At 34.3% G+C, this 12,298-nt stretch overlaps 1 protein-coding gene across 1 annotated transcript in view; it reads right to left on the bottom strand.

The window, feature by feature from the left end:
- Positions 1-12,298, bottom strand: part of KLRF1 (killer cell lectin like receptor F1) — an 82,248-nt gene that overhangs the window by 23,094 nt on the left and 46,856 nt on the right. The gene's annotated exons all lie outside the window — the stretch shown is intronic.

Below are 12,298 nucleotides of genomic sequence, written 5' to 3'. Positions count from 1 at the left end.
TTATAATGAGACATTTCAACGTGGTTTTATGTTATTCCCCAGCTAGATAACAAACATTTTCAGAAAAATAATATTTTGTTTCACTGGATTTTTAAGGTATATTGAATTCTATATTTATACTTTGTTCATGAAAATTAATTCAGTTACTTGCTACTTTGACATATATTTTGTGTTAGGGTTTTCTTATATGAGTAAGAGTTACAGATGATAACCTTAATTAAGCAATTCTTTTTCTCAAGCCTTAAATAAAATTATGAACTTCCAGTACCCCTAAAAAAACACCCCTGAAATTTGTAACTTCTTGTTTCTAAGTAAGGAAGCTAAATTGACTTCCTATAAATTACGTAGCTTTTGTGGTGAAATAAAAGAAACATGTAAAGGAAACAGATGTGTAGGCGTTGCATCCTTACTTAGCTGCAAATAAATTCTGAGACCTTAATGAAAAGTGAAAGGTGACTTTTCCTAGAACCTGGCCAGTTGAAAAGTTGTTTCAACATTGAAAGCAAGATTGTTAAGTATATTATGAACAATTAGTTTTTCATACAACCCTTTAGGAAGGCTTATTATTAAATCTCTCCCTTTTACCATTTTGTATAATTGTATCATTTTGCAATTATATTTTTACAGGTAAAATGATTTATATACCAGGCTTCTATCTAAAATTAGACTGGAAACATCCAGGGCAGGAATCACGGCCTTCATCTTTTTTACTTATGGTTCTTTACTTTTCTGTTCTTTATTGAGAAACATGGGACACTAGAGCTTTGCAGTTGAAAGTCTGGATAAATAAAGACATTTCCTATTTTATTCATTAACTTAATATTGTATATGCTCTGTTGTTCTTCTGGACACGAGATGTTCATTGACCTTACCATTTAATCATATTCAATGCAGTACACCTACCATTTAAGCCAATCTGTCATTCGGTCAATGAAAAAAAAAATATTTAAATAGATGTACAGCCTCAGCTAGGATAGTCATAAATTTTGTCTTCATATCATCTTCTTTCCTATTTCATTGAAAAAATCATTTGCTCTTATCATATGGTCTTGGGAGGTTGTCAGCTAGAGTATATCAATCCCCTGGTTAAAGTGATTACTTAAAAATGGACAAATGAAACTGCTGTGAGATAAAATATGAATCTATTCACTCTGATCTCAGTAAATAGAACCATTTTTGCTTTTCTTTTGTATCAGTCATTTTTATGGTTTCTACAATATGATAGGTTTCCTGCAAAATATTCATATCTATGTGTTTATTGAAGAGTCAAATATTCATTATAATCATCCCTCAAAAATATCAGATTCAAGGAGGAGTTGGAAACGCAGCTATCGTCAAGATATAGGCTGCAGAGAAATTCTACATTTGCTCATTCCTTTGTAGTACTGCTTCTAGGGAGTAAAGATGACATGTATCATTCAAAAAATAAATGGATCAAAGATGGAACTCTACTTTTTTGCCAGATATATTCTCAATATTTCTTCAGATTGTGTGGTGGGTCAGGTTCCTTAAGAAACAGACTCTATGATGGAGGTTTGCATACAGAATGCTAATTAAGGAGGTATTTCAAAATCAAAACTTGAGAGGTACTTCTGTCTGGGCAAAGGAAAACTTCGAACCTGTGATTCCGTCCCAACAAAAGCTGTAGTGGATACCATAGGGAACCCTGGAGCTGAGTGGTCCCTTTAAATTTCCCCCAGTACAAGGGAGGAAGTCCAGGTTTCTGTAGTCTAAATGAACCAGTCATTTGATTCAGTCAGTCCCAACAGAGAGTGTGACCTTGAGAAGGTGGTACTCTTTGGCTAAAAGCCATACCATAGAGATTCAGCTAAAGCCTTCAGATGCCAACTCCTGGGCAGCTGAAGGATTGGGTACTTCACTGGGGATACACCACTGCATCCACTTCAGATGGAAAGTCACTTTCTAAACCAAAAGATAGGGGTGCCTGGGTGGCTCAGTCGGTTAAGCAATCCATGCTTGATTTCAGCTCAGGTCATGATCTCGGGGTGCTGGCATCAAGCCCCATGTCAGGCTCTGCACTCAGCATGAAGTCTGTTCGTCTTTCTTCCTCTGCTCCTCCCCCACTCTTTCTGTCTCTGACTCTCTCAAATAAATAAATAAATGAATAAATACATAAATAAAATCTTTTTTAAAATAATAAATAAACTGAAAGAGAAGACAGGCCCTTTTCTTGATCAGACTCCTCTGTGTCAGGCTAGAACCATGTATCCAAATGTCTATTAAAATACCTAGTTGAATCTTTATTCTTCATCCCTTTTAAGGAATACGGCCCAATGTTGTCTGAATCAAAATATGAGGACCACATCTGACTCTCTCTCTCTGTACCTCCTCTCCTTAAATTCTCTCATCCAATCAATCAGACGATTTTTACTAATCATGTGTTTAATTCCATGACTTTCTTTCATCTCTGCTGCCACCACACTAGTCTCCTACTGGTTACTACAGCCACCCTGTACTATTCAGCCTAAGTGATACTTCTAAAAATGAGTACCTAATCTCAGTTCCCAATTTATAACACTTTAGAGACTTCCCGCTGTGGTCAGAATAATTTTAGCTTATTTAACTGCATTTATTTGGTCCTTTTTGCTTGCTTCACTCTCGAGCCCTGCTTTACTCCAGCTTCTTGAATTTCTGTCAGCTTCTCTACTGGACCATCCTTCCTCTCATCTCTGAGACTTGTACTATTTGCTCCTATCTGAAAAGCTTTTCTCCCGCCCTATTCACCTGGAAAATTTCTGCTCATTTTTCACTTCTAAAATAAAATTTACTTTTTACATAAAGCTACACTGGTCCTAAGCACATTCCCCAATATATGCTTCTTTAGCTCTCTGTATATTTCATCATAATTACATGTTTAATTGTCTGGCCAGACATCAGCAGGGATGATGGAGTTAAGACCTACAGAAAGCTATCTCTTCACAAAATCAACAAGAACATTAACAAAAATTGTCAATACCAACTTTCCCAAGATGCTGGAAATTAACCAAAGAGTTGCAAAAATCTAAAAGAATTTATTCAAGAAAATAGATGAATCTCATAGATAACAGTGATATTTGTGGTGTTTTGATTTGCTCTTTTCCCATCCCCTCTTCAGTTTCACAGTAATCTTGAAAACCAACAGTCTCACAACTACAGTAGCTGTGGAAAACAGCAGCTTAACTGAAACCAGAAGGGGCAGAAAGAATTTGGAAGTTTTCAAAGAAAACTCTCAGAGTAGTCATTCATTGAACTACCTGGCATTTTTCCGGAAATTCCTACCTATAGATCATGTCTTTATTTGACCTGAAATCATCAAACAGAGCTTGCTCAGTGCAAACAGATATTGTCCAGGGGCATTTGTCAAAAACCATTGACCCCAGTTGCTGAAAAATGTTGTTACCTGAGGTGACAGTAACAGTTGGGGCAAAGGAAGATTGACAAAAAATTATGAGGGAAATTTGGGGGATGAAGAGGCTTGAAAAGATCTAACATGTTGCTAGAAATTCAGAATTCTACACATATGTGTAGGGTTGTATAGTATCCCAAGAAAGACCCGAGAAGGCCCTAAATTCTCATCCGACTGCACTTAAGGCTCGCAAAAGCAGGGAAAGGCAAACATTTTAAACCAACTGTTTTAAATATTTTTTAAAGGTTTTATTTATTTATTTGACAGATATAGAGATAGCCAGTGAGAGAGGGAACACAAGCAGGGGGAGTGGGAGAGGAAGAAACAGGCTCATAGTGGAGGAGCCTGATGTGGGGCTCGATCCCAGAACGCAGGGATCATGCCCTGAGCCGAAGGCAGACGCTTTAACCGCTGTGCCACCCAGGCGCCCCATGTTTTAAATATTTTTAAAAGACTAAAGCAAACTAACTTAAAGGACTAAAAGAATATATGAGAATGATGATTACCTTGTTTCTCATTAGAAAACATGTAGGCGAGAGGACAATGGATGATATATTCAAAATCTAAAGTGCTAAAAGAAATGTCACCCAAAAAATCCTATATCCATAAAAACTATCTTTCAAAAATAAAAGAGAAAGACATTCCCAGATAAATAGAAACTAAGAGAATTAGTTGCAATCAGACTTGCCCTACAAGAATGAAGATAGTCCTTCAGGTTGAAATGAAAAATACTAGATCATAACTTGGATTTACATCAAAAAATTAAGACCGTTGGTAAAGGTAAGTATAGGGGCAAATATAAGAGGCAGCATAAATATATTTTTATTATAATTCTACTTTCTCCTATCTTATTTAATAAGACACAATTGCATGAAACAATAATGTCAGTTTGTATAGATGTATAATTTGTAAATTTGTGCAGATGTTTAATGCATGCGGATGTAACTTGCATGATAACAATAGCACAAAGGGAGAGGGGACAGAGCTATACAAGAGCAAAAATTTTGGATACTATTGGAAGTAAGTTTGTATTAACTGGAACAGGATTGTTATAAATTAGAATGTTAATCATAATCCCTAGGGCAACCACTAAGAAAATAACTGAAAAAAATACGTAGTAAAGTGAAACAAAATAATTAAATTTCACATTAGAAAATATCTATTTAACACAAAAGAAGACAGTAATGGAACAAGAGACGCACAGTAGGACATGAGACCCATAGAAAACAAATAGCAAATGGCAGACTTAAACCCTAATAAACCAATTATTACATTAAATGTAACTAGATTAATTAAGAATACTATATTGTATATTTGAAAGTTGCTAAGAGAGTGATCTTAAAAGTTCTCATCATGAGAGAACAAAATTTTAACTGCGTGTTGATGGAGGTTAACTAGATTTATAGTGGTGATCATTTCGCAGTATATACAAGTATGGAATGATGTTATATACCTGAAATTAACACAATATTGTATGTCAATTATATTTCAGTAAAAATATCAATCCGATGATAATAATTGGAGACCTCAGTACCAAAATTTCAGTAATAAATAAAACTAAACAGGAAAGCAACCAGACGATGGAAGATTTAAACAACATTATAAGCCAGCGAGACTTAACAAACATCCATTGAACACTTACCTTAACTACAAAAATTCTTTTCAAGTGGACAGATTCTCCATATTGACCATATGTTAGGTCAAAACACATTACAACAGGTCTTAACCAGTTTAAAATGACTAGAATCATATAAGGTATGTTCTCTGACCACGATGGGATGATATTAGCAATTAATAACAGGAGGAAATTTGGAAAATTCATGAATATATATAAATTAAACAACACGCTCCTAAATAACAATGTGTCAAAGAAGAAATCACATGAAAAATTAGAAAATACTGTGATATGTACAAAAATAAACATATAACATACTAAAAAAAAAACCTTATAGAATGCAGTGAAAGCAGAGGAAAATGTATTGCCATAAACAACTATATTTTAAAAAGGAGATCCAAATCATTAACCTAGCTTTTTACCTTAACTAGAAATAAGACAGCAAACTAAACTGAAAACAAGAAGATATAAAGGAATAATAAAATTTGAGAGCAAATACAGAATATAAAAACAATATTGAAAATCAGTGATACAGGGGCGCCTGGGTGGCTCAGTAGTTAAGCGTCTGCCTTTGGCTCAGGGCATGATCCCGGCGTTGTGGGATCGAGTCCCACATCAGGCCCCTCCACTGGAAGCCTGCTTCTTCCTCTCCCACTCCTCCTGCTTGTGTTCCCTCTCTCTCTGGCTGTCTCTCTCTCTGTCAAATAAATAATAAATAAAATCTTTTTTAAAAATTTTTTTTAAAAATCAGTGATACAAGATTTGGGTTTTACTTTTAATCTACAAAATGTTAAAGCTTTAGCTAGAATGACCAAGAGAAAAGCAAGAAGACTAAATTATTAATTGTCTGTCTTACTTGTTAGACTGTACACTCCTTAAAAGCACAGATATCCTGGTTGTTTTGTCATTTCTGTTTCCAGTACCTATTTTGGTGTTTGGCACAAAGTAGCTGTCTCTTAAGTATTTGTTAAATAAGTAAATGAATAAATGAACGGGTGCAATGCAGCGGAATAGAGTGACTTCCCTACGTTTATACACGACTAGCAGTCAATCTTCATATTGCATCCATTTATGATTTCCAACCCAGGATTCTACTCCTTTGCATCACAAGATATTTTAAGCCTCTCCATCTCAAACTTTTACTACTGATGTGAGCCAGATCTATTTTGTTTCCCTTTTATCTGATCTTGCTATTCCCCACCCACTTCTTTAAATCCTATATCATAGAAAACCTCTATGGTGTTGGACAATAGCACTTTAAACTTTTTTTTTCAAGTTATCTGATGTGGTTTTAAATTTCCTGTTAGGAGACTAAGGTAAATGTAAGCTAGGAACATAAAGTTTCAGAGCTTGAAAACAAAGATCGGTAACAAAGATTTCTTTTTGGCAAATCTTTTCAATAATTTTTGCAGGTTGTTGTGACATTCTACCCACTAGGCAATTTCTCCCTTCTTCTTTTCTCATACAAATTAAGAGTCTATTCAGGGATTCACTCTCTTCCATTTGACCATGGTATTTCAAGGGGCAGTAAGTACAATCATTTAACTCAGAAGATGAGTCCCAGTTGGTTCAATAATCATGGTGATATGCATTCTTTGCCAGCAATTGGACTATGAGAGACTAGTGAGGGATAAAAGCTAACATTTGTTGAATACCAGCTTTCAGCCATGCACTATTTTAAGTGTTGTAGATCAGACTTTTGCAACTGCCTCATATGATAGTTACACTTATTTCCATTTTAAGTTTAATATAATCGAGGGACAACTAGAATAACTTGAACTTGATTATTCTAGATTTGACAAACCCTGATAGAGGAATTGGGCAGATTTTCTAAAACAAATTTTCTCAGAAGTATGTTGCATCTAGTCTAGAACTTTGAAATTACTAAAGGTTCTGGCACTTATGTAAAAAGCCCAAGAAGAAATATGCTGATACCTAGAGTGTAAGTTATCTCCAGGCAGGAAGAAGAGTAGGAACTAGGAAGACTTGGAAAAGAAAGTTTTTTAAAAAGATATGGTAATAACAATAACCTGAATGCTGTGAGAATTTGAGCAGACCAGGGAAAATAGAAATGCTTCTAAATTCTGGTAAACTCTTTTAATGACAGACCACATTCACTTCATCCCAGTGGCATAAACAAAAGATCAGATATTAGATAAATATATATATTCCTTTTCTTCAATGGTTGCCCTTGTGTCTGTTTGTAATTCTTAGAAGCAAATTCTAAGGAAGATTAGACATGTAATAGGTTTGTTAGGGGAAATGCAGGTAAGGACAAATGAGAAGGATCCAGGGAAGGATGGATTATTCTACCATGTGAAGGAAAGAAGAAAGGAAGGAAGGTTGAGTGGAAAAGCTGTAGACTGTAATATAGTTCTAAAAAAAAATGTCGTCAAGATTGGTAAGAATTCCTCAAAGCAAATTCATCTGTCAGAGAAATTCCACATCCCCTAGGAACGGGCCTCTCTTTCAGTAGCTCTCTAAATTCATTCATCGGCTGAAAGAAGCCTGTGAGAAGTGTGGCTTTAGTATAAAGGTGATGATGGGTTTTGGGGGGGTGTGGAATATGGATCATCAGATCACTACATGTAAAGATTTGAAAGGCCCATTTTCATGATTGTCACACAAAGATATCAAGAAAACTGTAGCAATGAGAAAGAGAGAGAATTCCAGAAAGGAGAAAGCCAGAAAATGGATTTTCATAATCTATGTATAAACATCATGAAGTACCCAGGGTGGCCCCTGAAATAGGTACGTGCAGGGCATGTTTACATATTTTAAATATGAATTTGCTTAATAATTTCAAAATATGTGAAGGAGAAAAATTGACAGATTTTAATGGAGAAATAAACAGTTCAATAATTATCAAAAAGGATTTCAACATTCCCTCTATCAATAATTGATAGAACAACTAGTCCAAAACAACAAGACATAGAAGATTTGAACAACACTATCAGCCACCTTGATCTAATTGATAATTTTAGAGCAGTTCATCTAACACCTTCAGAACACATTGTTTTTAAATGTACATGGTACATTTACCTAGATATACCATATGTTGGGCAATAAACAAGTCTCGGTATCTTCTCTGACCAAAGTGAAAAACCTGTATTTGCAAATTTAACAACTTTCTTCTAGATAATACATAGGTCAAGTCATAAAGCTATTCAGAAATATTTTAAATTAAATGATAACATATAAAAATTGGGGAATAGATTTAAAGCCGTTTTTAGAGGTACCTTTCTAACTTTAAATTAATAATCCACAAAATTTTTGGTATAGAAGGCCAGATAGTAAATATTTTATGTTTTGCAGGACATATAATCTCTGTCACAAAAACTCATATTTGCCTTGCTAGCTCAAAAGCAGCCATAGGCAATATATATTTAAAAAGGCACATGTTTGTGTTTTCATAAAACTTCATTTACTAAACCAGGTATCAGATGGAATTTGGCCCACAGGCTGCAGCTTGCCAATCTTGGCTTTAAATATGTGTCTATGCTTATAAAGGGAAAAAAAATAATTCTATAATTAATGACCTGAAGTTCTACCTTAATGAGGTAGAAAAATAAAAAAATTAATTCTAAGTGTGTAGAAATAAGGAAATAATGAAAAGTAGAAATCAGCAAAATAGAAAACAGAGAGAAAAATAACAAAACAAAGAGCTATTTCTTTTTTTTAAAGATGTACAATTCTCTAGTTAGACTGAAAAAAAAAACAGAAGTAGAGAAAGAGAAATGAAAAGAGAACAGAAATCATCAGTATCTGGAGTGAAAGAACTGTTACTACCTATTGTGTCAGCATTAAAAGGAAAAGAAAAGCATACAATCATATAATAAACCAACAAATTCAACAACTTAAATGAAGTGGCCAAAAACTTGTTTGTTTTTTCTAAAGATTGCTTTGGCTATTCAAGGTCTTTTGGGGTTCTACACAAATTTTAAGATAGTTTATACTATTTTTGTGAAAAACATCTGGAACTTTGATAAGAATTGCATTGAATCTATAGATTGCTTTAGGCAGTTAAGACATTCTAATGATATTAATTCTTCCAATCTGTGAGTACAAAATATTTTTCTATTTATTCAAGCCTTGTTCAGTTTCTTTCATTAATGTCTTGCAGTTTTCAATATACAAGTGTTTTCTTGTAGTTTTCAACATAAAAGTTTTTCACCTCCTTGGTTAAATTTATTCTTAGGGTATTTTATTCTTTTTGATACAATTGTACATAAGATTGTTTTCTTAATATTTTCCCAATAATTCATTAGTAGCGTAAAGAAATGCAGTAGATTTTTGTGTATTGATTTTTGCATGAGAAAAGACAATAGATACAATCACTATAATAAGAGAAAATGATCTTACATATTAGAATTATCTGACAATTTTAAGATAACCACCATACAAAGTCTTCAGCAAGTGATTATGGACACATTTGAAACAAATGAATAAATGGAATGCCTCAGCAAATAAGTACAGTTACGAAGAAGAACCAATGGAAATTTTAGAACCCGATATTAAAATAACCAAAAGAAATTTTTTTGTTTAAATGAATAAATAGGATCAACAGCAGAATACAAGGGACAGAGGGGAAAAAGTCAGTGAACTTAAAGATAGAAAAATAGAAATTAAACTGAACAAGAGAGAGAAAACAGACTAGGGAAAAAATAACTAAACAAAGCCTCAGAGATCTGTGGGACCATAACAAAGGGTGTAGTATCCATATCATTGGAGTTCCAGAAAGAGAGGAAAAAGGATAGAGCTTAAAAAGTATCCTAAAAATTAAAGGCTGAAATGTCAAATTTGGCAGAAGATAGAAACTTTCATATTCAAAAAGCTGGGCAAATCTTGTAAAAGGGCAAATACAAAGAAATCCATGGCAAGACACATCATAGTCAAACTTCTGAAAAGTAAGAAAAAAATAAAATTTTGAAAGTAATGAGACAGAAACAAAAGCTTACCTATAAAGAAGAAAATTGAATGACAGGCTATGGGAGTGCCATTACATTTTCCAAGTGCTGAAATAAAGGATTGAAAATTCAGAACCCTATATCTAATGAAAATATCCCTCAACTTTGAATTTGTCACCACAGACCTAAATAGGTGGAGTAGTTAAAGAAAGACTAGTTAAAGGAATAATAGCTTAAGAAGTTTCTCTAAATAGAAAAGTAACATTTCAAGAAGGAACATTTGAACATAAGGCAAGAAGAAAGAACACAGTAAGAGCAAAAATATGGGTAAATATGATAGATTTGACGTCTCATCTTGTGTTTTCCAAGTCACTGCATGATTGATATGGTACTAAATTTATTTACAGGAAATATTTTTAAATTGTATTGAATTAGGGGACAGCGAAGAGTGATAAAGAGAGGTAAGTTTTCTACACCTCACGCAAATTGGTATGTCAATACCAGTAGACTGTGGTAAGTTATGTATACAAAATGCAATACCTAGAACAATCACTAAAAAAGTTATAAAAGACATGCATTCAAAATAGTATAGAGAAATCAAAAGATAAGTCCAAAAAGAATGTTCAAGTAGTCTACAAAAAGATAGAAAAAAGAAAACAGAGGAACATAAAACAGAGCACAGACACATATCAAAAAATAAAATGGCACCGTTAAGCCCTAACATATCAATAATTACACTGAATGTAAATGGTCTAAATACAACACCTAAAAAATAGAGATTGACAGAGTGGATTAAATAATGTGACACAGATATGCTATAAAAATAAATAAAATTTAATTATAATGTTGTACATAGGTTGAAAGAAAAAGTGTAGAAAGAGACATATTATGGAAGTCTTAATCAAAGGAGAACAGGAGGGGCATCTGGGTGGCTCAGTTGGTTAAGAGGCCAGCTCTTGATTTTGGCTCAGGTCATGATCTCATGAGTTGTGAGATCAAGCCCTGAGTCAGGCTCCCCACTCAGCATGGAGTCTGCATAGGATTCTCTGCCTCTCCCTACCTCTCCCCCTGCTTGCTCTCTCTCTCTCTCTCAAATAAATAAATAAAACTTAAAAAAGAAGAAGAGTAGGCATAGCTATTTAATATTTAATAACAGGTAAAATAGACTTACAAATTTTTAAAAATCATTACCAGAAATGAAGAGTTAATAATAAAATTTCGCTCGCCAAGAAGACACAGCAATCTTAAACATGAATGCAATAAAAATGGAGCTGGGAAACATGTGAAGTAAAAACTTACAGAAACAAAAAGAGATGAAAGCATATCTGCAATCATAGAAGAAGATGTTAACACTTGTCTTTCAAAAATTGGCAGAAAAAACATAAAGTAAATAATAATATAGAAAGACTCAACACCACATTCAACCAACAAGATCTAATAAACACATATAACATTCAACCTAACAAGAGGAGAACATTCTTTTCAAAAGCCTGATAAACATATACCAAAGGGGACTGTATCCTGGACGATTAAACAAACTTCAGTAAATTGAAAAGTATGGAAACAATACAGAGAATTTGCTCTGACCTCAATGAAATCAAACTAGATATTGAAAACAAAGACAATAAGAAAATCTCCAGATACTTGTGAATGAAACAATACGTTTCCAAATCATCCATTAATCAAATAGGAAGTCTCAAGGCAAGGTAGGAAAAGATATTGTACTGAATAAATACAATCTATCAGTGTCTGTGGGATAATTAAGCAAAGGCAGTGATGAGACGGGATTTTATAGCACTAAATGCTTTTATTATGAAAGAGAGAAAGTCTAAAATCAGTGATCTAAGCTTCTACCTCAAGAAATTGAAAAAGAACAAGATAAACCCTTAGCAAGTAGAAGGAAAGACATAATAAATGTAAGATTAAAAATTAATGAAATTGTGGGGCACCTGGGTGGCTCAGTCGTTAAGCGTCTGCCTTCGGCTCAGGGCATGATCCCAGGGTCCTGAGATTGAGCCCCGCATCCAGCTCCCTGCTCCGCTGGGAACCTGTTTCTTCCTCTCCCACTCCCCCTGCTTGTGTTCCCTCTCTTGCTGTCTGTCTCTCTCTGTCAAATAAATAAATAAAATCTTTAAAAAAAATTAATGAAATTAAAATCAGAAAAACAATACACATTCAGCAAAAACAGAAGTTAAAACTTTTGCTCTGTAGGGGCGCCTGGGTGGCTCAGTCATTAAGCGTCTGCCTTCAGCTCAGGGCGTGATCCCAGCATTCTGGAATCGAGCCCCACATCGGGCTTCTGGGCTTCTCTGCTAGGAGCCTGCTTCTTCCTCTCCCACTCCCCCTGCTTGTGTTCCCTCTCTCGCTGGC

Source organism: Ursus maritimus, unplaced genomic scaffold, assembly GCF_017311325.1.
Source record: "Ursus maritimus isolate PB19 unplaced genomic scaffold, ASM1731132v1 scaffold_26, whole genome shotgun sequence".
Taxonomy (NCBI): Eukaryota; Metazoa; Chordata; class Mammalia; order Carnivora; family Ursidae; genus Ursus; species Ursus maritimus.
The sequence above is the reverse complement of the archived record's forward strand: the minus strand, read 5'-3'. Positions and strand labels throughout refer to the sequence as shown.